Raw genomic sequence first — 27,037 nt, forward strand, 5'->3', positions numbered from 1 at the left:
TCCAGCCCAGTGTTTCTCATGATGTACTCTGCATATAAGTTAAATAAGCAGGGTGACAAAATACTGCTTGACGTATTCCTTTTCCTATTTGGAAGTAGTCTGTTGTTCCATGTCCAATTCTAACTGTTGCTTCCTGACCTGCATACAGGTTTCTCAAGAGGCAGGTCAGGTGGTCTGGTTTTCCCATCTATTTAAGAATGATCCACACAGTCAAAGGCTTTGGCATATCAATAAAGCTGAAGTAGATGTTTTTCTGGAACTCTCTTGCTTTTTCCATGATCCAGTGGATGTTGGCAATTTGATCTCTGGTGCCTCTGCCTTTTCTAAAACCTGCTTGAACATCTGAAAGTTCACGGTTCATGTATTGCTGAAGCCTGGCTTGGAGAACTTGGGCATTATTTTGCAGCCGTGTGAGATGAGTGCAATTGTGCAGCAGTTTGAGCATTCTTTGGCATTGCCTTTCTTTGGGATTGGAATGAAGACTGACCTTTTACAGTCCTGTGGCCACTGCTGAGTTTTCTAAATTTTCTGGCATATTGAGTGCAGCCCTTTCACAGTATCTTCTTTTAGGACTTGAAACAGCTCAACTGGATTTCCATCACCTCCACTATCTTTGTTGATAGTGATGCTTCCTAAGGCCCATTGACTTCACATTCCAGGATGTCTGTCTCTAGGTGAGTGATTACGTTATTGTGATTATCTTGGTCGTGAAGATATTTTTTGTACAGTTCTTCTGTGTATTCTTGCCACCTCTTCTTAATATCTTCTGCTTCTGTTAGGTCCCTACCATTTCTGTCCTTTATTGTGCCCATCTTTGCATGAAATGTTCCCTTGGTATTTCTAATTTTCTTGAAGAGAACTCTGCTGCTGCTGCTGCTAAGTCGCTTCAGTCGTGTCTGACACTGTGCGACCCTTTGGACGGCAGCCCACCATGCTCCCCCGTCCCTGGGATTCTCCAAGCAAGAAACACTGGAGTGGGTTGCCATTTCCTTCTCCAATGCGTGAAAATGAAGTCGCTCAGTCGTGTCCAACTCTTAGCGACCCCATGGACTGTAGCCCATCAGGCTCCTCCATCTAGTCTTTCCCATTCTATTGTTTTCCTCTATTTCTTTGCATTGATCACTGAGGAAAGCTTTCTTATCTCTCCTTGCTAGTCTTTGGAACTCTTCATTCAAATGGGTATATCTTTCCTTTTCTCCTTTGCTTTTTGCTTCCCTTCTTTTCACAGCTATTTATAAGGCCTCCTGAGACAGCCATTTTTCTTTTTTGCATTTCTTTTTCTTGGGAATGGTCTTGCTCCCTGTCTCCCTGTGAATTTAAAGGGAGGTACAATGCATATAAGTTAAAGTACAGGGAGGTACAATGTCATAAACCTCTGTCCATAGATCATCAGGCACTCTATCAGATCTAGTCCCTTAAATCTTTCTTTTTCTTCAAAACCAACTTTTTATTGTGTTAAATAAACATAAAATTTTCCATCAACCATTTTTAAGTGTACAATATAGTTATTGTTAATTAAATGCACATCATTGTATAACAGAGCGAGAACTTTTTTCCTCTAGCAAAACTGAAACTCTTTTTCTAAAAACTTTTAAATTCATTTATTCATTTTTGGCTGTGCCGAGTCTTTGTGCTGTGAGGGCTTTTTCTAGTTGTGGTCAGTAGGGGCTGTTCTTCCTTGTGGTGTGGAGGCTTCTCATTGCAGTGGCTTCTCTTGTTTTGGAGGGCAGGCTTTAAGTACGCAGGCTTCAATAGTTTTGACTCATGGGCTCAGTAGTTGTGATGCATGGGCTTAGTTGATCCGTGGCATGCATATGGGATCTTCCTGGACCTGGACTAAGGATCAAACTCATTCCTCCTGCATTGGCAGGTGGATTCTTTTTTTTTTTTTTTAATTTTAATTGGAGGCTAATTACTTTACAATATTGTAGTGGTTTTTGCCATACATTGACATGAATCAGCCATGGGTGTACATGTGTTCCTCAACCTGAACCCTCCACCCTCCTCCCTCCCCATCCCATCCCTCAGGGTTATCCCAGTGCACCAGCCTTGAGCACCATGTCTCATGCATCAAACCTGAACTAGCGATCTGTTTCACATATGATAATATACATGTTTCAATGCTGTTTTCTCAAATCATCCCACCCCCACCTTCTCCCACAGAGGCCAAAAGACAGTTCTATACATCTGTGTCTCTTTTGCTGTCTCTCATATAGGGTCATTGTTACCATCTTTCTAAATTCCGTATATATGCGTTAGTATACTGTATTGGTGTTTTTCTTTCTGACTTACTTTACTCTGTATAACAGGCTCCAGTTTCATCCACCTCATTAGAATCAATGCAAATGTACTCTTTTTAATTGCTGAGTGATATTCCACTGTGTATATGTACCACAGCTTTCTTATCCATTCATCTGCCTATGGATATCTAGGTTGCTTCCATGTCCTGGCTATTATAAACAGTGCTGCAATGAACATTGGGGTACATGTGTCTCTTTCAATTCTGGTCTCCTCAGTGTATATGCCAAGTAGTGGAATTGCTAGGTCATATGGCAGTTCTATTTCCAGTTTTTTAAGGAATCTCCACACTGTTCTCCGTAGTGGCTGTATTAATTTACATTCCCACCAACAGTGTAAGAGGGTTCCCTTTTCTCCACATCCTCTCCGGTGTTTATTGCTTATAGACTTTTTGATAGCAGCCATTCTGACTGGCGTGAAATGGTATCTCATTGTGGTTTTGATTTGCATTTCTCTGATAATGAGGGATGTTGAGCATCTTTTCATGTGTTTGTTAGCCATCTGTATGTCTTCTTTGGAGAAATGTCTGTTTAGTGCTTTGGCCTATTTTTTGATTGGGTCGTTTATTTTTCTGGAATTGAGCTTCAGGAGCTGCTTGTATATTTTTGAGATTAATTGTCACTTGCTTTGTTTGCTATTATTTTCTCCCATTCTGAAGGCAGTCTTTTCACCTTGCTTATAGTTTCCTTCGTTGTGCAAAAGCTTTTAAGTTTAATTAGGTCCCATTTGTTTATTTTTGCTTTTATTTCCATTACTCTGGGGGGTGGGTCATAGAGGTTCCTGCTATGATTTATGTCAGAGATTGTTTTGCCTATGTTTTCCCCTAGGAGTTTTATAGTTTCTGGTCTTACATTTAGATCTTTAATCCGTTTTGAGTTTACTTTTGTGTATGGTGTTAGAAAGTGTTCTAGTTTCATTCTTTTACAAATGGTTGACCAGTTTCCCCAGTACCACTTGTTAAAGAGATTGGTTTTTCTCCATTGTATATTCTTGCCTGCTTTGTCAAAGATAAGGTGTCACAGATGCATGGATTTATCTCTGGGCTTTCTATTTTGTTCCATTGATCTATATTTCTGTCTTTGTGCCAGGCCAGTACCATACTGTCTTGATGACTGTAGCATTGTAGTATAGCCTTCAGGCAGATTAATTCCTCCAGTTCCATTCTTCTTTCTCAAGATTGCTTTGGCTATTCGAGGCTTTTTGTATTTCCATACAAATTGCGAAATTATTTGTTCTAGTTCTGTGAAAAATACCCTTGGTAGCTTGATAGGGATTGCATTGAATCTATAGATTGCTTTGCATAGTATATTCATTTTCACTATATTGATTCTTCCAATCCACCAACACGGTGTACTTCTCCATCAATTAGTGTCCTCTTTGATTTCTTTCATCAGTGTTTTATAGTTTTCTATATATAGGTCTTTTGTTTCTTGAAGTAGATTTATTCCTATGCGTTTTTTCATTGCAGTGGTGAATGAAATTGTTTCCTTAATTTCTCTTTCTGTTTTCTCATTGTTAGTGTATAGGAATGCAAGGGATTTCTGTGTGTTGATTTTATATCCTGCAACTTTACTATATTCATTGATTAGCTCTAGTAATTTTCTGGTGGAGTCTTTAGGGTTTTCTATGTAGAGGATAATCTCATCTGCAAACAATGAAAGTTTTACTTCTTCCTTTCCAATATGGATTCCTTTTATTTCTTTTTCTTCTCTGATTGCTGTGGTCAAAACTTCCAAAACTATGTTGAATAGTAGTGGTGAGAGTGGGCACCCTTGTCTTATTCCTGACTTTAGGGGAAATGCTTTCAGTTTTTCACCATTAAGGATAATGTTTGCTGTGGGTCTGTCATGTATAGCTTTTATTATGGAGAAGGCACTGGCAACCCACTCCAGTACTCTTGCCTGGAAAATCCCATGTACGGAGGAGTCTAGTAGGCTGCAATCCATGGGGTCGTGAAGAGTCGGACACGACTGAGCAACTTCACTTTCCCTTTTCCCTTTCATGCATTGGAGAGGGAAATGGCAACCCACTCCAGTGTTCTTGCCTGGAGAATCTCAGGGACAGGGGAACCTGGTGGGCTGCTGTCTATGGTATCGCACAGAGTCGGACATGACTGAAGCGACTTAGCAGCAGCAACAGCAGCAGCAGCTTTTATTATGCTGAGGTATGTTCCTTCTATTCCTGCTTTCTGGAGGGTTTTTATCATAAATGGATGTTGAATTTTGTCAAAGGCTTTCTCTGCATCTATTGAGATAATCACATGATTTTTATCTTTCAATTTGTTAATGTGGTGTGTTACATTGTTTGATTTGTGGATGTTAAAGAATGCTTTCATTCCTGGGATAAAACTCACTTGGTCATGATGTATGATCTTTTTAATATGTGTTGGATTCTGTTTGCTAGGATTTTGTTAAGGATTTTTATATTTATGTTCATTAGTGATATTGGCCTGTAGTTTTCTTTATTTGTGGCATCTTTGTCTGGTTTTGGTATTAGGGTGATGGTGGCCTCATAGAAGGAGTTTGGAAGTTTACCTTCCTCTGCAATTTTCTGGAAGAGTTCGAGTACTATAGGTGTTAGCTCTTTGCAAAATTTTTGGTAGAATTCAGCTGTGAAGCCGTCTGGTCCTGGGCTTTTGTTTGCTGGAAGTTTTCTGATTACAGATTCGATTTCTGTGCTTGTGATGGATCTATTAAGATTTTCTATTTCTTCCTGGTTCAGTTTTGGAAAGTTATACTTTTCTAAGAATTTGTCCATTTCTTCCAGGTTGTCCATTTTATTGGCATATAGTTGCTGATAGTAGTCTCTTATGATCCTTTGTATTTCTATGTTATCTATTGTGATTTCTCCATTTTCATTTCTGATTTTGATAATTTGATTCTTCTCCCTTTGTTTCTTGATGAGTCTGGCTAATGGTTTGTCTATTTTATTTATCTTCTCAAAGAACCAGCTTTTAGCTTTGTTGATTTTTGCTGTGGCCTCCTTTGTTTCCTTTTCATTTATTTCTGCCCTAATTTTTATGATTTCTTTCCTTCTACTAATCTCGGGGTTCTTCATTTCTTCCTTTTCTAGTTGCCTTAAGTGTAGAGTTAGGTTATTTATTTGACTTTTCTCTTGTTTCTTGCGGTAACCTTGTATTACTATGAACCTTCCCCTTAGTACTGCTTTTACAGTGTCCCACAGGTTTTCATTTTCAGTTCTTTTCTATGCGTATTTTGATTTCTTTTTTTATTTCTTCTGTGATTTATTGGTTATTCAGAATTGTGTTGTTTAGCATCCATATGTTGGAATTTTTAATAGTTTTTTTCCCGAGGTGACATCTAATCTTACAGCATTGTGATAAGAAAAGATGCTTGGAATGATTTCAGTTTTTTTGAATTTACCAAGGCTAGATTTATGGCCCAGGATGTGATCTGTCCTAGAGAAAGTTCCCTGTGCACTTGAGAAAAAGGTGAAAATCATTGTTTTGGGGTGAAATGTCCTATAGATATCAATGAGGTCTAACTGGTCCATTTTATCATTTAAAGTTTCTGTTTCCTTGCTAATTTTCTGTTTAGTTGATCTATCCATAGGTGTGAGTGGGGTATTAAAATCTCCCGCTATTATTGTGTTATTGTTAATTTCCCCTTTCATACTTGTTAGCATTTGCCTTACATATTGCAGTGCTCCTATGTTGGGTGCATATATATTTATAATTATTATATCTTCTTCTAGGATTGATCCTTTGATCATTATGTAGTGTCCTTCTTTGTCTCTTTTCACAACCTTTATTTCAAAGTCTCTTTTATCTGATATGAGTATTGCTACTCCTGCTTTCTTTTGGTCTCCATTTACATGAAATATCTTTTTCCAGCCCTGCTCTTTCAGTCCATATGTGTCCCTTGGTTTGAGGTGGGTCTCTTGTAGACAGCATATATGGGGTCTTGTTTTCGTATCCATTCAGCCAGTCTTTGTCTTTTGGCTGGGCATTCAACCCATTTACATTTAAGGTGATTATTGATAAGTATGATCCCATGGCCATTTACTTTGTTGTTTTGGGTTCCAGTTTATACACCTTTTCTGTGTTTCCTGTACAGAGAAGATCCTTTAGCATTTGTTGAAGAGTTGGTTTGGTGGTGCCGAATTCTCTCAGCTTTTGCTTGTCTGTAAGCTTTTGATTTCTCCTTCATATTTGAATGAGATCCTTGCTGGGTACAGTAATCTGGGTTGTAGGTTTTTCTCTTTCATCACTTTAAGTATGTCCTGCCATTCCCTTCTGGCCTGAAGAGTTTCTATTGAAAGATCAGCTGTTATCCTTATAGGAATCCCCTTGTATGTTACTTGTTGTTTTTCCCTTGCTGCTTTTAATATTTATTCTTAGTGTTTGATCTTTGTTAATTTGAGGCTTTTGAACTGTGGTGCTGGAGAAGACTCTTGAGAGTCCCTTGTACTGCAAGGAGATCCAACCAGTCCATTCTAAAGGAGATCGATCCTGGGTGTTCATTGGAAGGACTGATGCTAAAGCTGAAATTCCAATACTTTGGCCACCTCATGCGACGAGTTGACTCACTGGAAAAGAGTCTGATGCCAGGAAGGATTGGGGGTGGGAGGAGATGGGGACAACAGAGAATGAGATGGCTGGATGGCATCACCAACTCAATGGACATGAGTTTGGGTGAACTCTGGGAGTTGGTGATGGACAGGGAGGCCTGGCGTGCTGTGATTCATGGGGTCGCAAAGAGTCGGACATGACTGAGCGACTGAACTGAACTGAACTGAATTTGATTAATGTGTGTCTTGGGGTATTTCACCTTGGGTTTATCCTGTTTGGGACTCTCGGGGTTTCTTGGACTTGAGTGACTATTTCCTTCCTCATTTTAGGGAAGTTTTCAACTATTATCTCCTCAAGTATTTTGTTATGGCCTTTCTTTTTGTCTTCTTCTTCTGGAACTCCTATGATTCGAATGTTGAGGAGTGTGACATAGTCCCAGAGGTCTCTAAGGTTGTCCTCATTTCTTTTCATTCTTTTTTCTTTTTTCCTCTCTGCTCCATTTATTTCCACCATTCTATCTTCCACCTCAATTATCCTATCTTCCGCCTCAGTTTTCTACTGTTGGTTCCCTCCACAGTGTTTTTTATCTTATTTATTGCACTATTCATTATTGATTGATTCTTTTTTATTTCTTCTAGGTCCTTGTTAAACATTTGTTGCATCTTCTCAGTCTTCATCTCCAGGCTATTTGTCTATAACTCCATTTTGTTTTCAAGATTTTGGATCATTTTTACTATCATTATTCTTAATTCTTTTTCAGGTAGACTCCCTATCTCCTCCTCTTTTGTTTGGTTTGGTGAACATTTATCATGTTCCTTTACCTGCTGAGTATTTCTCTGCCTTCTCATCTTGTTTAGATTGCTGTGTTTGGGGTGGCCTTTCTGTATGCTGGCAGTTTGTGGTTCCTCTTTATTGTGGAGGTTCCTCCCTGTGGGTGGGGTTGGACGAGTGACTTGTCAAGGTTTCCTGGTTAAGGAAGCTTGCATCGGTGTACTGGTGGGTGGAGCTGGATTTCTTCTCTCTGGAGTGCAATGAAGTGTCCAGTAGTGAGTTTTGAGATGTCTGTGGGTTTGATGTGACTTTAGGCAGCATGTATATTAAAGCTCAGGGCTGTGTTCCTGTGTTGCTGGAGAATTTGCCTAGTATGTCTTGCTCTGGAACTTGTTGACTCTTGAATGAAGCTTGCTATCAGTGTAGGTATGGAGGCTTTGGATGAGCTCTTGTCAATTAATATTTCCTGGAGCTGGGAGTTTTCTGGTGTTCTCAAGTTTTGGACTTAATCCTCCTGCCTCTGGCTTTCAGTCTTATTCTTACAGTAGCCTCAAGACTTCTCCATCCATACAGCACTGATGATAAAACATCTCAGTTAATGGAGAATAGATTCTCCACAATGAGAGACACCTAGAAAGATTCGCAGAGTTACATGGAGAAGAGAAGAGGGAGGTGGGAGATAGAGGTGACCAGGAGGAGAAGATGGGGAGTCAAAAAGTAAGAGACAGATCTAGCCAGTAATCAGTTCCCTAAGTGTTCTCCACTGCCCAGAATACCCAAAGAGATTCACAGAGTTGGGTAGAGAAGATAAGGGTGAGGGAGGAGATAGAGATGACCTAGGGGAGAAAAAGGAGAGTCAAAAGGGGGAGAGGGCAATCAAGCCAGTAATTACACTCCTAAGTAAAAATGGGCATTGAAGATTGGATTCTTAAAGGTGCAAAATTGATAACAAATACCAAAAAGCAAAGATTAAAAACCTAGAGTGGAGGTGAGACTCTCAAAAATACAGTATTAAACAAAACAAAACAAAATCACAAAAATTATAAAAAAATATATATTCAGTTTTCTTTAAAAATAAGGTCTTTTTTTTGCAAGGTAATATTAGGTTATAAAAATGAAAATTAAAGGAGTAATAGTGGACTTAAACATAAAATTTTTTTTTAAATTAAGAAAATGGTAATAGTAAAAGTATATCTAGGAATTTCTCTGGAGCTGTTGCGGGCAGTGTGGGGTCAGTTCAGTTTCAGATAGTTCCTTCTTCCAGCTTATACTTCTCAAGATCTATAGCCCCCTTCCAATGTAGTCAGTGCTAACTACAGGGTTTTAATCTGTTGCACCTGTCATTTCCAAAGTGGTTCCCTCTGTTTATTTTGGCTTCTTCTGTTTGCAAGTCTCTTTAGTGTCTAATTTCCACCGTGACACAAGGGGTCAAAGGTGGTCACTTATTTAGGCTCACTTGTTCAGTCGTGCTGTGGGGAGGGAGGAAAACCACAAACAAATATCACTGACATGTGTGGGGAGTCCTCACAGTGTCTCAACCACACTGGGTTTGCCTCCACTCACGACATGTGTGTTTTCCCAGTCTACACTGCTCAGGCTCCAGGTTGCTCTGCAGGGGAACTGTCTAAAGCAGGCCCTGGGTTGCGTGCACTTCCCGGGTCTAAGCCGCTCAGTTTCAGGTTCTTGGGTATGCCACAAAGGCGCTGACTCAGTGGGTCCTGCGTTTTGTGCCCTTCCCAGGTCTGAGCAGTTCACGCGACCTGGTGCTTAGCAGCACCACTCCCCAGGTGCGGTGCGTCTTATCGCCTCCCCCATCCCAGCTGCTTAATTTCCTGGGTGCACAGCGGGAGCACCATCTCAGGTGTGCATTGTGTCTATCTGGGGAGCTGATCTCTGGCTGCGACCCTCCCAGCAGATGCCAACTGGCCAGGATCCCAGGAAGACTTGGTTAGCAACTGGGAGCCTGCTCACAGTTTGGTAGAGGATGCTGTCTCTGGGAATAAGATTGCCCCTTTCGGGCTCTGGCTGTCGCCCGCCTGCCTCCCTGCCTCCGGCGGGGAATGGGCCGGTCTGCAGCTGGCTAGCTCTCCTCTGGTATTCGCTCAGTCCTTTGTTCTGTGAGCAGGCCCAGCAGTGCCTTAGGTTAGGGCTTTTCATGGGAAAGTTCTCTCTCTCTCTCTCTCTGGCTATCCCACAGTTTGGGTTGCTATCTCATGTTAGTTCCCTTAGATTGCCCTCAGGGCATTCAGGCCCGGTCCTTACCCTAAGCAATGCAGCTCGTGCCTCCCTGTTTAGGCCCCACTTGCTGGTGGCGGACCCGAGCATCTGGGCTACTTCTCCACTGGGAGTTGCCGTTAGACACATAATCTGTGGGGTTTATTTATTTATCCTCCTGGTTATGTTGTCCTCTGAGATTCCAACACTCCCCACAGACCCACCGATGAGAGGGTTTCCTGGTGTTTGGAAACTTCTCTTTTACAACTCCCTTGCGGGATGGGTCTCCATTCCTAACTATTTTGTCTCTCTTTTTATCTTTTATATTTTGTCCTACCTCCTTTTGAAGACAATGGGCTGCCTTTCTGGGTGCCTAGTGTCCTCTGCCAGCGTTCAGAAGTTGTTTTGTGGAATTTGCTCAGCGTTCAAATGTTCTTTCGATAAATTTGTGGGGGAGAAAGTGGTCTCCCCATCCTATTCCACCACCATCTTAGGACTGCCCCTAGTCCCTTAAATCTATTTCTTACTTCCACTGTATAATTGTAAGGGATTTTATTTAGTTCATACCTGAATGGTCTAGTGGTTTTCCGTAGTCTCTTCAATTTAAGACTGAATTTGGCAATAAGGAATTTATGATCTGAGCCACAGTCAGCTCCTGGTCTTGTTTTAGCTGACAGAAAAGAGTTTCTTCATCTTCAGCTGCAAAGAATATAATCAATCTGATTTCTGTATTGACCATCTGGTGATGTCCATGTGTAGAGTCTTCTCTTGTGTTGTTGTAAGAGGGTGTTTGCTATGACCAGTGCGTTCTCTTGGCAAAACTCTGTTAGCCTTTGCCCTGCTTCGTTCTATACTCCAAGGCTAAATTTGCCTGTTACTTAAGGTTTTTCTTGATTCCTACTTTTGCATTCCAGTCCCCTATAATGAAAAGAACATCTTTTTTGGGTGTTAGTTCTAAAAGGTCCTGTAGGTCTTCATAGACCCATTCAACTTCAGCTTCTTCAGCATTACTGGTCAGGGCATAGACTTGAATTACTGTGATATTGAATGGTTTGCCTAGGAAACGAACAGAAATCATTCTGTCATTTTTGAGATTGCATCCAAGTACTGCATTTCAGACTCTTTTGTTGCCTATGATGGCTATTCCATTTCCTCTAAGGGATTCTTGCCCACAGTAGTAGATATAATGGTCACCTGAGTTAAATTCACCCATTCCAGTCCATTTTAGTTCGTTGATTCCTAAAATGTCAATATTCACTCTTGTCATCTCCTTTTTGACCACTTCCAATTTGCCTTAATTCGTGGACCTAACATTTCAGATTCCTATGTAATATTGCTCTTTACAGCATTGGACCTTGCTTCCATCACCAGTCACATCCACAATTGGGTGTTGTTTTTGCTTTGGCTCTGTCTCTTCATTCTTTCTGGAGTTATTTCTCTTCTGATCTCCAGTAGCATATTGGGCACCTACCGACCTGGGGAGTTCATCTTTCAGTGTCCTATCTTTTTCTCTTTTCATACTGTTATGGGGTTCTCAAGGCAAGAATACTGAAGTGGTTTGCCATTCCCTTCTCCAGTGGACCACGTTTTGTCAGAACTCCCCACCATTACCTGTCTATCTTGGGTAGCCTTACACACCATGGCTCATAGTTTCATTGAGTTTGACAAGGCAGTGGTCCATGTGGTTAGATTGGTTAGTTTTCTGTGATTGTGGTTTTCAGTCTGCCCTGTGATGGAGAAGGATAAGAGGCTTATGGGAGTTTCCTAATGGGAGAGTTTGACTGATGGGAAAACTGGGTCTTGTTCTGATGGGTGGCTCATGCTCAGTAAATTTTGAATCCAATTTTCTGTTGATGGGTGGAGCTGTGTTCCCTCCCTGTTATTTACCTGGCACCAAACTATAGTGGAGGTAATGAAGATAATGGTGACCTCCTTTAAAAGATCCTGAGTGTAGCATGTACTGCTATACTCAGGGCCCCCAACCCTGCAGCAGACCACCACTGACCCACTCCTCAGCTGGAGACTCCTGGACACACAGGCACGTCTGGGTCAGTCTCTTCTGGAGTCACTGCTCCTTTCTCCTGGGTCCTGGTGCACAAGGTTCTGTTTGTGTCCTCTAAGAGTTTATTTCCCAGTTCTGTGTAAGTTCTGGCAGCTCTATGGTGGGGTTAACGGTGACCTTCTCCTTCTAATTTCCTTTAGGATTAACTTGTTTGATATCCTTGCAATTCAAGGGACTCTTCAAGAGTTTTTTCCAGCACCACAGTTTGACAGAATCAATTCTTCAGCCCTCGGCCTTCTTTTTTACTGTACAAAATCCCCTGAATGTAGTAATATAATTGACATGGAAGAGATATACAATATTTGTAACAGTCTATCTTAGTACACTGGATTAGATGAATTAAGTTTCTGTCTTTTGCAAAATGTAGGTAGTAATAGAAACTACCTCATAAAGGTGTTTTAGGAGTTTTGAAGTTTATATAAGATAATACATATACCAGGTACAAAGAACAATGCTTGGTACCTAAGTGCTCAATGAATGGTTGCTCTTTTAAAAATTTGTATTGCAATGTAAGTAATGTTACTATTACATGTTAAATTATCATAATGTATTTTTAATTTCATGTGAAAATTGTAACATCTGTTTTTAAGATTTAGGATGGGATCTGTCCCATCACAAATTTTTCAGTGTGTTCAATAAGAAAGAAAACCAATGAAAAGATAATGTAACCCCATTCGGGGTCGCTACTAGTCAGACACGACTGAGCGACTTCACTTTCACTTTTCACTTTCACACATTGGAGAAGGAAATGGCAACCCACTCCAGTGTTCTTGCCTGGAGAATCCCAGGGATGGGGGAGCCTGGCGGGCTGCCATCTATGGGGTCGCACAGAGTCGGACACGACTGAAGTGACTTAGCAGCAGCAGCAGCAGCAGCAACCCCATTCTATGTCTCCATTGTTGACAAAGTGCTGAGATCTATGATTATAGAGGATTATAATCTATGATTATTGAAGATTCTAAATATAGAGCATTGATGACCCAAAAGTTCTTCTCAAATTTCATTTTTTCTAATAGCTTCTGAAAAAATACTCCCAGGAATGTCAACTCTTAGTGTCAAGTTAGCTAGTTAATGCAGTTTACAGTAGTGTATTGCATTTTATCACATTGACTTTATCTCACAAGTCTATTCATGTCCAGTCTGCCTTGGTCATAAGAAATGCGTTATCCAATTACTTATTCTGTCTTTTTGCTACTATGAAAATAAGCAATTTATTTCATTGGCTAAATCACTAGAACAGACATCATTGTGTGTGCGTGCATTGCTTTAGTCATTTTCAACTCTGTGTGACCCCATGGACTGTATCCTGCCAGGCTCCTCTATCCACGGGATTCTTCAACAAGAATGCTGGAGTGGGTTGCCGTGCTCTCCTTCCAGGGACCCAGGGATCAAACCCACATTTCTTACATCTCCTGCATTGGCAGGCAGGTTCTTTACCACTAGCACCACCTGGGAAGCCCATCACTGGGTCTCTGTTAATTCTGGCTAAGATGCACAACTGAACAATACTTTCATGTGTACTTCCTTCTATGACTTCAGAATTTTCCTGTTGCTGAATTGACACTGGTGAATTTTAATATATGATTATAAAACCCCCTTAAGGTTTTAAAATAAAATTCCTCAATAAATCCATCTTGATTTTTATACTGTTGTTCTTGGTACTGAGCCTTTTCACTTTTTTCTTGTTTGAGATCTTGAGAAACTGCAAAGTTTATTGGGTCTGTACGTGCATTAATTTTCAAATTAGCAGGATCAACATGAGATGTATAGTATACTCAGAGAACCTGTTCTAGTCTCCCCCTTCCTTCTTCCCCTTCTTACTGGTGGATTTCATTCATGCTTCATGAGAAATAGAAGTGAATGAACACTTTCTCCTTTTCCTTTCACTGTGTCTCTGCAGCCTCTTGAGTCAGGACCCACTGTCTTTCATCCGCTATTGTAGGAGGGAACATCCCTTTTCCTAGATAAAGCCAACCCTCTCCTTTTGCTCTGTACCTCATCCCCTTTCACTTTCCCAAAGACTTTACTCCCACAAATAGATGTCTCTTTCCAGAATTATCAGTTTCCCTCTTTCTAGGGGGTTGTTTCCTTCAGCCAGCAAACCTGCTCTTGACCTCCCCTTCCTGCTACCCCATTTTCCTGCTCTCTCACAGAAAAACTTCGCAAATGAATGCCTTTCCCCACTGCATCACCTATTTTCAGTCCATTTCATATAGGCCTTTGTCCTCCCCACTACATCTGAAACTTCTAAAAGATTCATCAGTGACCGCCATGTTACCAAACTCAGTGGTCACATTTTGCCTTCATCTATGTAACAACTCAGTGGCTTTTCTCCCAAGTGACCATGATCTTGAAACTTTTCTTGGCTTCTGTGATACCCTGCATGCATGTGTACGTGCTAAGTCATGGTATGTTTCTTCAGTCATGCTCAACTCTTTGCCACTCTATGGATGGTAGCCCTCCAGGCTCCTCTGTCCATGGGGTTCTCTAAGCAAGAATACTGAAATGGGTTGCCATGGCCTCCTCCAGGGGATCTTCCCCACCTGGGGATCAAACCCAGGTCTCTTATGACTCCTGCATTGGCAGGCAGATTATTTACCACTGAAGGCAATGGCAAGCCACTCCAGGACTCTTGCCTGGAAAATCCCATGGACGGAGGAGCCTGGTGGGCTGCAGTCCGTGGGGTCGCTACAAGTCAGACATGACTGAGCTACTTCACTTTCATTTTCACACATTGGAGAAGGAAATGGCAACCCACTCCAGTGTTCTTGCCTGGAGAATCCCAGGGATGGGGGAGCCTGGTGGGCTTCCGTCTATGGGGTCACACAGAGTCGGACACGACTGAAGTGATTTAGCAGCAGCAGCAGCACCATGTGGGAAGCCACTTTGTGATACCCTACTCCCCTGATTTTCCTATATCACTGCCTAGTGACTGTTATAGACTGGTAACTTCAAAGTGTATATATCCAGATCTAACCTTCCCCAGGATCCCAACTTGTATATCTAAATATAATTCGGCATCTCCACTTAGATGTCTCATGAGCATCTCATATCTGTTTATTATGATCACCTTTACATGTAAATAAATATACATTTAGAATCCTTTTGCTCTTCACTCTGCTTAGTGCTCTCTTCTCTCATCTTTTCTCTTTATTTCCTGCTCCTTCTCCTAATCTAGTCCCCAGTAGTTTAGATCCCTTAGTGATTCCATAGCACCCAGTAGTTTTCCTTTGTGGTAATTAGCACATTTACAGTCAATTAGTCAAATATATGATTATCTGTTTAATGTCAACCTTGTGCCTTTAGCCTTTAAAATTTCTGAGGCCACAGATTTTCCATGTTGTCCACTATCTCTTCAGGGCTCAACTCAGTGCTTGAGCATATTAGGGCCACTATAAATACACTTATTTCTTGTCTTTGTACATCTAGGTTGTTCCTATTTGTCACCACTACAAGCAGTTCTACAATGAACTTTCATGTAGCTAAATCTTTGACACATCTTTAATCATGTGCTTAAAAAAATCCCTAGAAATAGAATCATTGGTTTTATAATGAGATGCACATTTTCAAGGCTTTTTGTTAAGGGTGATAGTCTGAAAAATAGCCATCATTAACTTCTCCTCTCCCTGTACAAGCATGCCACTCATCCGTCAATAAGTAGTGTCTCTAGAGAACAGACTTATGGTTGCCAAGTGGGAGGAGGGATGAGGAGGGAATGGAGTGGGAGGCTGGGGTTAGCAGATGCAAACTGCTATATACAGAATCGATAATCAACAAGGTCCTACAGGATAGCATGAGGATCTGTATTCAATGTCATGTAATAAGCCATCATGGAATAGAATATAAAAAAGTGTATGTATGTGTGTAACTGAATCACTTTGCTGTACAACAGAAATTAACACAATAATAAATAAATTAAATTAAATTTTTAAAAAGTGATGTCTCAAGACTTCCCTCATCATCCAGTGGTTAAGAAACCACCTTGCAATGCAGGGGATGTGGGTTCAATCCCTGGTCAGGGAACTAAGATCCCATAAGCCTCAAAACGGTCAAGCTCATGTGCTGCAACTACTGAAGCCTGCTTTCTCTGGAGCCCATGTGCCACAATGAGAGAGCCCACACTGCAATGAAAGATCCCACATGATGCAACTAAGACATGACAAGAACAAAACAAAGTGATGTTTCCTTTCCTTATCCTTGAGTGACTTACTTAGACCTTCAGAATGTGGTGAAAATAGAATTGCCAGGTAAAATACAAGATGCTCAGTAAACTTCAGTTCAGTTCAGTTCAGTTCAGTCGCTCAGTCGTGTCCGACTCTCCACGACTCCATGAATCACAGCACGCCAGGCCTCCCTGTCCATCACCAACTCCCGGAGTTCACTCAAACTCATGTCCACAGAGTTGGTGATGCCATCCAGCCATCTCATTCTCAGTCGTCCCCTTCTCCTCCCGCCCCCAACCTTTCCCAGCATCAGAGTCTTTTCCAGTGAGTCAACTCGTCGCATTAGAATGTCAAATAAACAGAAAGGTGGGACATACTTATACTAAAATATTATTTGTGATTTATCTGACATTCAAATTTAACTGGATATTCTGTACCATTGTATTGATGTATAGCTGATTTATAAAATATTATCTTTATGTGTACAGCATAATGACTCAATATTTTTGCAGATTATGCTCAACTGTAAGTTATTACAAGATAATGACTATAATCCCCTGTGCTGTACAATATATTGTTGTTGCTTATCTATTTTATATGCAGTAGTTTGTATATGTTAATCCCGTATTCCTAATTTGTCTCTCCCCCTCTCCCTCCCCTCTTTGGTAACCACAAGTTTGTTTTCTGTATCTGTTTGTGTTTCTGTTTTGCACATACATTAATTTGTATTACTTTTTAGATTCCACATATAAGTGATATCCTATAGTGTTTATCTTTCCCTGTCTGATTTATGTCACTAACATAGCATATTCTCTAGGCCCATCCACGTTGCTGCAAATGGCAGAATTTCATTCTTCTTATGACTGAGTAAACTTTCTTAATCCATTTGTCTGTTGATAGACACCTGGACATCCATGTCCTGGCTGCTATAAATAGTATTCATTGAACATTGGGGTGCATGTATATTTTTGAATTAGTATTTTCATTTTTTTGAGATACATACTCAAAAATAGAATTGCTGGTTCATATGGTAGTCCTATTTTTGGGTTTTTGAAAATGCTCCATATTGTTTTCCACAGTAGCTGCACCAATTTACTTTCCCACCAATAGTTTACAAAGGTTTCCATTTTCCCATTTCCTTACTATGTTATTTGTAGACTTTTTGATGATAGCCATTCTGACAGGTGTAAAGTTATAGCCCATTGTGATTTGCATTTAAGAATCAGCAATGTTGTGCATCTTTTCATGAGGCATTCTGTATTTTTATTTGCTAAATATGGAAACACTAGATATGAAGACACTATTGCTATTCCAGGCCTAGCCTTTTTTTTTTAATTATTTTTTAATTGGAGGAAAATTGCCTTACAATGTTGTATTGGTTTTTGCTATACAACAATGCGAATCAGCAGACCTAGCCTTTGAGAGACATAGCAGTTTCTCCTGTTGCTCTCTAGAAACCAGCTAGCATTCTGTAAAGAACTTTGCCCTAGACTCCTGAATGAAGAGAGGTCAGCTAGAGAAGCCAGGGGGATAAGTCACTTGACATGTTTCAGCCCTAGTGGAGCTCCTAGGCCCAGAGCTGGGGGGGTGGGGTATAGAGGATTTCTCATCTTATATCCAGGTAGATTTCAGAATTGCTATAAACCTGTTCTCTGTGCTGTTGAACAGGAGCATCCATGGTGACTTTCCTGTCCACTTCGCACCATTGAATGCCTGGTAGGCATGGAAGAGTGGAGGCAAGTTGGGAAAGTTCACAGTTCACAGCTTTCTAGGCCCAGAGGAGCTGCAGTCACATCTGAGCATGATTCAGGGTCATGAAATATTGAACTTTTTAAAAATTTAATTCCAAAGTGGATATTTATTATTTAAAACATTTTTTTAAACTTTTAATTTTATACTGGAGTATAGTTGATTAAGGGGCTTCGCAGGTGGTTCAGTGCTAAAGAATCTGCCTGCCAAGCGGGAGACACAGGTTTGATCCTTGGGTAGGGAAGATCCCCTGGAGAAGGAAATAGAAACCCACTCCAGTATTCTTGCCTGGGAAATCCCATGGACAGAGGGGCCTGGCAGTCTACAGTCCATGGGATCACAAAGAGTCAGATACAACTTAGCGACTAAACAACAATAGTTGACTAATAATGTTGTGTAAACTTTAGGTGTACAGCAAAATGATTCAGATATACATATACACCTATCTATTCTTTTTCAAATTCTTTTTTCCCATTTAGGTTGTTACAGAATATTGAGCAGAATTCCCTGGGCTATATGGTAGGTTTTTGTTAGTTAGAAATATTGAACTTTGAGGCTGATGATTTCTTGGAATGAGACTTTGAGGTGTCTTGGGAGGTGGTCTGTATTGTTTTGTTTTGCATGAGAAAGAATATAAATAATTTGTGGCCAGAGGGAAGACTCTGTTGGATTAAATATGGTCACAAATTCTTTGTCACTCCTCAGATCAAGAGGTAAAATTTGTTTCTTCTCCCACAGGGACTCTGGGCTGGATTTGTAACTTGCTTGAAGAAACAGAATGTGATGGATGTGAAGCTGTGTGACTTTCAGCTTTTTGAAAAATAATTAAAAGTCCTGATTTAGAGCATTTACCAATTTCTAAGAATCCATCTGAAATGCAGAAGACCCAGGAGATGTAGGTTTGATCCCTAGGTCAGGAAGATCCCCTGTGGAGGAAATGGCAGCACACTCCAGTATGCCTGCCTGAAAAATCCTGTGGACAAAGGAGCCTGGTGGGCTATGGTCCAAAGGGTTGCAAAGAGTTGGACATGACTGAATAACTGAGCACATGGTATAAGTACTTCCAGCATGACTGATTTGGAGCTACCAATGTGCTATCACAGAGCATGTAGTTGGAAAGAGATGGGCATATATGACCAATGGGCTCCAGCATACCATCACTTCCGGATTTACTCCTTAAGAGATCTGTCAGCTTCCATTTTTGCTTTCTTGGAATCCAGCTGACATGAAGGATCCTTGGGCTAGGCTCTTGAATGATGAGAGGCCAAATGGAAAGAAAGGCCATGTGGAGAAGAAAAGAAGCCTTAGGTGATCCATCCCTGGCTGGGCTCCCAGCTGAGTGCCGCTGCATGCGTGGCCTCAGCCAACATTCCATGACATGTAAGACCACGCAGCTAACTCACAGAAACGTGAGACACAATACATTATTGTAGATTTAAGCCACTACATTTTGGAATATTTTAATTAGTCAGCAATAGGTAATGAAACATGTATTGCCAAGCCATCGTAAAACAATTTTCATATTTTACTCCTATGTTAGCAATGTGGCTCAGCTGGCAAAGAATCCGCCTGCAGTGCGGGAGACCTAGATCAGTCCCTGGGCTGGGAAGGTCCCCTGGAGAAGGGAAAGGCTACCCACTCCAGTATTTTTGCCTAGAGAATTCCATGGACTGTATAGTCCATGGGGTCTCACAGAGTCGGACATGTCTAAGCAACTTTCACTTTCACTAGCAATGTACAAGAGTGCCTTGTTCTTTGCACATCAGCCTGCACTTTGCATTATCATCACCAGGTTGATGTTAAAAAATGTACTTTGCAGTTTAGCTTGTATTCTTTGAAAATGAATTTGAACAGTTTTTCAGATGCTTATTGGCCATAAACTGGCTGTGCTCTCTGTCCATTTTTCTCTTGATTTGTAAGGGCTCTTTATATTTTAATAGGGCTTCTCAGGTGGCTCGTATATTCCCTGGTGGCTTAGAGGTTAAAGTGTCTGCCTCCAATGCGGGAGACCCGGGTTCGATCCCTGGGTTGGGAAGATCCCTGGAGAAGGAAATGGCAAACCACTCTAGTACTCTTGCCTGGAGAATCCCACGGATGGAGGAGTCTGGTAGGCTACAGTCCACGGGATCGCAAAGAGTCGGACACAACTGAGCGACTTCACTCTCAGGTGGCTCAATGGTAAATTATCTGCCTGCAGTGTGGAAGACACAGGTTTGATACCTGAGTCAGGAATATCCCCTGGAGAAGGAAATGGCAATCTACTGTAGTATTGTTGCCTGGGAAATCCCAAGGGCAGAGGAGCCTGGCAGGCTGTAGCCCATGGGATCACAAAAGAATCAGACATGTCTTAGCGAGTAAACAAAAACAATATAGTTGGTTAACAATTTTGTGTATAGTAAAAACAAATGGACAATATTTTGCATGTATGTGGCTACTTAGTTTGCTTGTATGCTCTTTGCAGTAAAAAGCTTAAACTATTTGTATGAAAAAATGATGCCTATGGCAATTTTCTGCAAGGTTCTTATAACATGATCATTTTCAATTTTGGCTTATTTGTTTTTTTAGTATTTCTCACTGTATTCTAATATTTCCCCTGGATTTCTTACTAGTGGCTTTATTCAAATGAAATCTTCAGCTGAAACCCAGTACAAAATACACTCTCCATTCCACTCCTCATTCCAATTTAAACAACACTGGCTTAGGTCACTGCGGTAGGCTAATTCTTCAGCCATCCTTGTATTAAACACTATGGAAAACCTTTGCATAAACAGCGTGCCAATTTTAATTTCACAAATTTGAAAGTGTGATTTTAAAATGTTTTCATTTTGCACAAATTTTGAATAATATGAATCTTTCAAAATTAAAAAGTATTTAAAATTGTATTGGATTCTGGAACAAAAATAGGAGCATAATGGGAAAATTAATGAAATCTGAGTAAAATCTTAAATTCAGTGAATAGTACCCATGTTAGTTTCTTCAATTCAGTTCAGTTTTGACAAATGTACTATAGTAATGTTAGGTGTTAATGATAGGGAAAACTGGGTAACGGGTATAAGGAAACTCTGTACTATCTTTGCAAAACTTTTCTATAAATCTAAAATTATTTCCAAAGAAAAAGTTTAGTTTTGAAAAAAAAAACACTAAAACTTTAAGAAAAGCTCTGTAGTGTTGTAGGTTTATTTATTATTATTCTGAGAATACTATTTCTTACATTATATTGTTCTCTAGGGGGGACAATCTGTCTAGAATTATGCAAGTTTTGAATTATGTGATCTTTTTAAGATCTTTATCCCATGGATATAATTCACTGCCATATGAACTGTATAGTTAAATCCTATTTTGAAAATTGAAATAGGAAAAATTGAAGATGTAAGCCTTCAATTTTTAAGCTAAAAGAACTTCCTTCGCCCAATTAAGAGTCAAAAACAGAACTAAAACTCTCTCTCTTCCAGTTTCTGACATTAGAATTGTGGCAGCAAAACCTTATCATTCTATGTGATCTCTTGACAAGTATGTGATTAAAGATATGACTTTAAGTGTGGAATCTGGAAGCTAGGTCATCAGGTAAGGCTTGATCTATTCTCCGAGGCAGAAATGTAAACATGGAAATCCAAACCTTGCAGGCACAATTTTTATTAGAAGTTTGGCTTTTGTCCATGCAATTGGTAGGATTTCCCATCTCCTCCCTCCCACATTTCTGTGTTCTCTTCCATCACAGCAAGTGTCTTGGGAGTGGGGTGTTTTAGTTTGTCATCATTTCACATTCCTTTTTAGGTTTCTTTGAAGATTAAAAAAAAAAAAATACCTTTTTTTTTTTTTTTTTACAGTTCATAACTTTTATAAATAAAATAAATTAAATGTACAGTGAATAAGTTCTCTGAAATATTTCAATATTTCTGCAGGTTTAGTAACATCTTAAAATACATTTCAACTAAAATTCACAAATCTAAAAACCTGTTAGGCATTTTTAGGCGTTTTAAGTTGGAAATGAAGACCAATGTTACATCGTAATATGCCAATTACAAATAGTACTTCAAATAGCAAATACTACAGTTTGTCCCAAACTTTAAAAACTATTCATGAACTCAACACTGAACTATTGATGGCTATGAGAATTGTTTCCTAGCCTTTTTGAAAATTTCAACCCATTTATGTTTAAGGTAATTATTGATAAGTACGATCCCGTAGCCATTTTCTTTATTGCTTTGGGTTCAAGTTTATACACTCTTTCTGTGTTTCCTGTCTATAGAAGATCCTTTAGCATTTGTTGGAGAGCTGGTTTGGTGATGCTGAATTCCCTCAGCTTTTGCTTGTCTGTAAAGCTTTTGATTTCTCCTTCATATTTGAATGAGATCCTTGCTGGGTATAGTAATCTGGGCTGTAGGGTATTTTCTTTCATCACTTTAAGTATGTCTTGCCACTCCCTTCTGGCCTGAAGAGTTTCTGTTGAAAGATCAGCTGTTATCCTTATGGGAATCCCCTTGTGTGTTATTTGCTGCTTTTCCCTTGCTGCTTTTAATATTTGTTCTTTGTGTTTGATCTTTGTTAATTTGATTAATATGTGTCTTGGAGTATTTCGCCTTGGGTTTATCCTGTTGGGGACTCTCTGGGTTTCTAGGACTTGGGTGATTATTTCTTTCCCCATTTTAGGGAAGTTTTCAACTATTATCTCCTCAAGTATTCTCTCATGGTCTTTCTTTTTGTCTTCTTCTTCTGGGATTCCTATGATTCGAATGTTGGAGCGTTTAACATTGTCCCAGAGGTCTCTAATATTGTCCTCATTTCTTTTAATTCGTTTTTCTTTCTTCCTCTCTGTTTCATTTATTTCTACAATTCTATCTTCTAGTTCGTTTATCCTGTCTTCTGCCTCTGTTATTCTACTGTTTGTTCCCTCCAGAGTGTTTCTGATCTCATCTATTGCATTATTCATTGTATATTGACTCTTTTTTATTTCTTCTAAGTCCTTATTAAATCTTTCTTCCATCTTCTCAATCCTTTTCTCCAGGTTATTTATCTGTAACTCCATTTTGCTTTCAAGATTTTGAATCATTTTCACCATCAAAATTTGAAATTCTTTATCAGGTAAATTCCCTATATCTTCTTCTTTTGTTTGTGTTGGTGGGCAATTATCTTGTTCCTTTACTTGCTGGGTATTTCTCTGCCTCTTCATCTTGCTTATATTGCTTTGCTTGGGGTGGCCTTTCCCTCTTCTTGCAGTTTGTGGAGTTCTCTTTATTATGTAGTTTCTTCGCTGTGTGTGGGGTTGGACGGGTGACTTGTCCGGGTTCCCTGGTTAGGGAAGCATGTGTCGGTGTTCTGGTGGGTGGAGCTGGATTTCTTCTCTCTCCTTTAGAAGACAATGGGCTGCTTTTCTGGGAGCCTGATGTCCTCTGCCAGTATTCAGAAGTTGTTTTGTGGACTTTACTCCGCGTTCAAATGTTCTTTTGATGAATTTGTGGGGGAGAAAGTGGTCTTGCCATCTTATCCCTCTGCCATCTTGTTCCTTCCTCCCCAGAACACTGGATTCTTATATTCCACTTGGTCGTGGAGTATCTCTTCCCAGCTGCTCCAGCAAGGCGCAGCCGCTGTACCTTACCTTGGACGAGGGGTATCTCCTCAAGGCCGCCCCTCCTGCTTTGAATGTGGATCAGCTCCTCTCGGCCCTCCGGTGCCCAAGCAGCCACCGCCTCCTGAACGTGGTACAGCTCCTCTCTGCCACCGCCCTAACCCTGGGTGCGGGGTAGCTCATCTCAGCCACGATTCTGCACATGGTTGGTTGCGCTGGAGCTGGGCGTCTCTTGCGCCTGCGCCGCCGGAGCCGGGCGTCTCTCGCGCCTGCGCCGCCAGAGCCAGGCCAAAAAATACCTTTTTATAGGTTTCCCAGTCGTAAAAGAAATTCCAACAATTTAAATTCTAGATGTTTCAGGATTTACATTTCCTACTGTTTTCCTCTATATTTAAAGATATATCCCTTGAAATCCTTTGATACACTCCCCTGTGCCTCATTTCTTATAATACCCTCTCTCTGACACTGAATGGCCTTTGAATAAACAGTGTGTTTATATTTCACGCTGATATGAATTAGCAAATTTGAAACAGTGAGCAGTGAAAAATATTATTAAGGTCTCACTTTATGCATATACATTGAAATAATTTTAATTCCTCTCACTAAAAATTGTTGATTGTGCATTAAACAGTAAGTTGGATGTAAGAAATGTATTTCATTTGCCTAGGTTTACATGCACTCAGACTATTATTTCCCTCATTACATGTCTTCTTAAGGGATAAATTTATCTTGATGTCTTATGCATGTTTTGAGTTACATGAGGCTTTCAGGAGTTGTTCCCACAGTGACTATCCAGTGACTTAGACAATCCAGCTCCTCTGCTGTGAATCTGTTTATTATTTTTGCTGATTGTTAATGATAAAAGTTACTGATTGCTTAATCCAGTACTAGGTAATATGTTGATTATCTGTGTACTCAACAATGTGTATTACTCGGTTATCTGAGAAGCAGATATCATTATATCATCTCCATTTTGTAAGTGAAAATTTTCATGCTTGGAAAATTTAAGTAACTTGCCTTAAGGGAGTATCTTTGGATTCCAAAAATCTGGAATAAGATTTCCTTGTCAATGCCAAGATTTTTGCTAACCAATTTAGTATGAACTATTTGCCACACTTCCCTCTGTTATTTCAGTCCTGTAGAAAGGTAGGTAGATTTTGTTTCTGTGATCATGGTCTTTCAACTTTTTTAAAAAGTAAGTAATTTATTCATTTCTGGCTGCACTGGGTCTTCATTGCTGTGGGCGGGCTTTCTGTAGTTGTGGTGTTCAGGCTTCTCATTGCAGTGGCTTTTCTTGTTGTGGTGCATGGACTCTAGGCACTCAGGCTTCAGCGATTGTGGTACATAGGCTCAGTAGTTGTGCACAGGCTTAGTTTCCTCTTGGCATGTGTAATCCTCCCTGACCAAGGATTGAACCATTGCCCCCCTGCATTGCCAGGAGGATTCTTATCCACTGCACCACCAGGGAAGTCCATTAAAAAAATTTTTTTTAATTCAATTTTTTTTTTTTTTTTTTGCTACAAAAACATGTGGAATTTTAGTTCCCTGAACCGGGATCAAGCCAGTGCCCACTGCATTAGAAGAATGGAGTCCTAACAACTGGATCACCAGAAAAGTCCCTGAAATTTTTAAATGACTGTTTTCTAATCCCAGAAGGAGCATTGTGCTCCCAAGTTCTTGAAGATTATTATAAGTAACAGTTACAGACATATATAGTATAAGACATATAAAATGACTCGTTCTGGTTTTGTGGAAAGAGGCAACCACAAATCACTGCTATTTTTCAAAATTATTTTGCAAGTTTTGTGTTTCAAAATGAAACCTATGCTTATTGCCTTTAGATAGGAGTTATATTAAGGAAAGGGCTTCCCTGGTGGCTCAGACAGTAAAGAATCCACCTGCAATATGGGAGACCTGGGTTCGGTCCCTGGGTTGGGAAGATCTCCTGGAGGAGGGCATGGCAACCCACTCCAGTATTCTTGATTGAAGAATCCCATGGACAGAGGAGCTTTGCAGGCTATAGTCCATGGGTTGCAGAGTCAGACACAACTGAGCGACTAAGCACAACACATATTAAGAAAGAGCAAATACAGTTTTGGATGGGAAGAACTACCATTCTTATGCAGAAAATGTTAGATATCTGAATTTTTCCTGCAGTTCAAAGTGTGGCGAAAATCTTCAAAAAGGGCAGGTATCTAAGTGGGTGTGGGTAGCACCTGCTACACTAGAAGAATTAAGGTGTCTGTTCTCATTACCATCACTGTTATCTGGACCAGGTGACTACATACCTATTGGTCAGGTCACTCTCCCCAACACAGCATTTTGTGGTCTCAGGAATTATTCCTGATCTATATTGCTGTTCTTCCTGATGTTGCTCCAGCCTTTCCACCATTGTTCTTTCTCTTTTTAAAATTTTTATTGAAGTATAGTTGATTAACAGTGTTGTGATAATTTCTTCTGTACAGAAAAGTGATTCAGCTGTACATATACATTCTTTTTAAAATATTCTTTTCCATTATGGTTTATCTCAGGATATTGAATACAGTTCCCTATGCTATGCAATAGGACTGTGTTTTTTATCTATCCTATATATAATAATTTACATTTACAGTCTCAAACTTCCAATCCTTCTCTCCCCTGCCCACCCTCCTTAGCAACCACAAGTCTGTTCTCTATGTCTGTGAGTCTGCTTCTGTTTCATAGATAGGTTTATTTGTGCCATATTTTAGATTCCATATATATGTGATATCATAAGGTATTTGTCTTTCTCTTTCTGATTTATTTCACTTAGTATCACAATCTCTAGTTGTATCCATATTGCTGGAAATGGCATTTTCATTCTTCTTTATGGCCAAGTAGTATTCCATTACATATATGTATCAAATCTTCTTTATCCATTCATCTGTTGATGGACATTTAGGTTGTTTCCATGTCTTGAGCATTATGAACAGTGCTGCTATGAACATAGAGGTGCATCTATATCTTTTAATTATAATTTTGTCTGGCTATATGCTCAGGAGTGGGATTGCTAGATCATATAGTAATTCTATTTTAGTTTTATAAGGAACCTCCATACTGTTTCCCATAGTGGCTGCACCAACCTACATTCCTGCCAACAGTGTAGGAGGGTTTTCTTTTCACCACACCCTCTCCAGCGTTTGTTATTTGTAGACTTTTTAATGTTATTTGTAAACATTCTGATTCATGTGGGGTGATAACATTGCAGCTTTGATTTGTACTTCTCTAATAATTAGAAATATTGAGCATCTTTTAATATGCCTATTGACCATCTGTATGTCTTCTTTGGAGAAACGTCTATGTAAGTCTTCTGCCCGTTTTTCAGTTGTGTGTTTTATTGTTGTTGTTGTTTTTGCCCAGTACTGTCCTTTTTGTACTTATGTACTAGGAACAAGAATACTGGTTTCAGAATTTGCCATTTATTAAATAATAATATAGCAGCTAACAATTATCACGTTTTCACCTGTGCAAACCTCCTTTTAAGCCTTATCTCATGCAGACCTCATAACTCATGAAGTAGGTGCAATTATTTTAATATCATACTCACATTTTAGGAAACTGAAGTATAGACCTTGAGCTTTGGTGAAATTTTTACCTTTCATTTTTTTCTTCTGTAAAATGGAGATTATATCTATTATTCATTTACTTCCCATAAGTGAAGAAAT

General features: G+C 39.9%; 1 long non-coding RNA gene across 3 annotated transcripts in view; it reads left to right on the forward strand.

The window, feature by feature from the left end:
• LOC129537515 (uncharacterized) overlaps positions 1-20,610 on the forward strand; it is a 122,831-nt gene extending 102,221 nt beyond the window's left edge. For all 3 annotated transcript variants that reach the window (XR_016035515.1, XR_016035516.1, XR_016035517.1), the window contains one exon: positions 18,527-20,610. This is a non-coding gene — a long non-coding RNA (uncharacterized LOC129537515). The remainder of the gene's footprint in view (positions 1-18,526) is intronic.
• The last annotated feature ends 6,427 nt before the right edge of the window (positions 20,611-27,037 follow it).

The sequence above is a fragment of the Moschus berezovskii genome, chromosome 2 (assembly GCF_049115385.1).
Source record: "Moschus berezovskii isolate FMDL1 chromosome 2, NW_MosBer_1.0, whole genome shotgun sequence".
NCBI lineage: Eukaryota > Metazoa > Chordata > Mammalia > Artiodactyla > Moschidae > Moschus > Moschus berezovskii.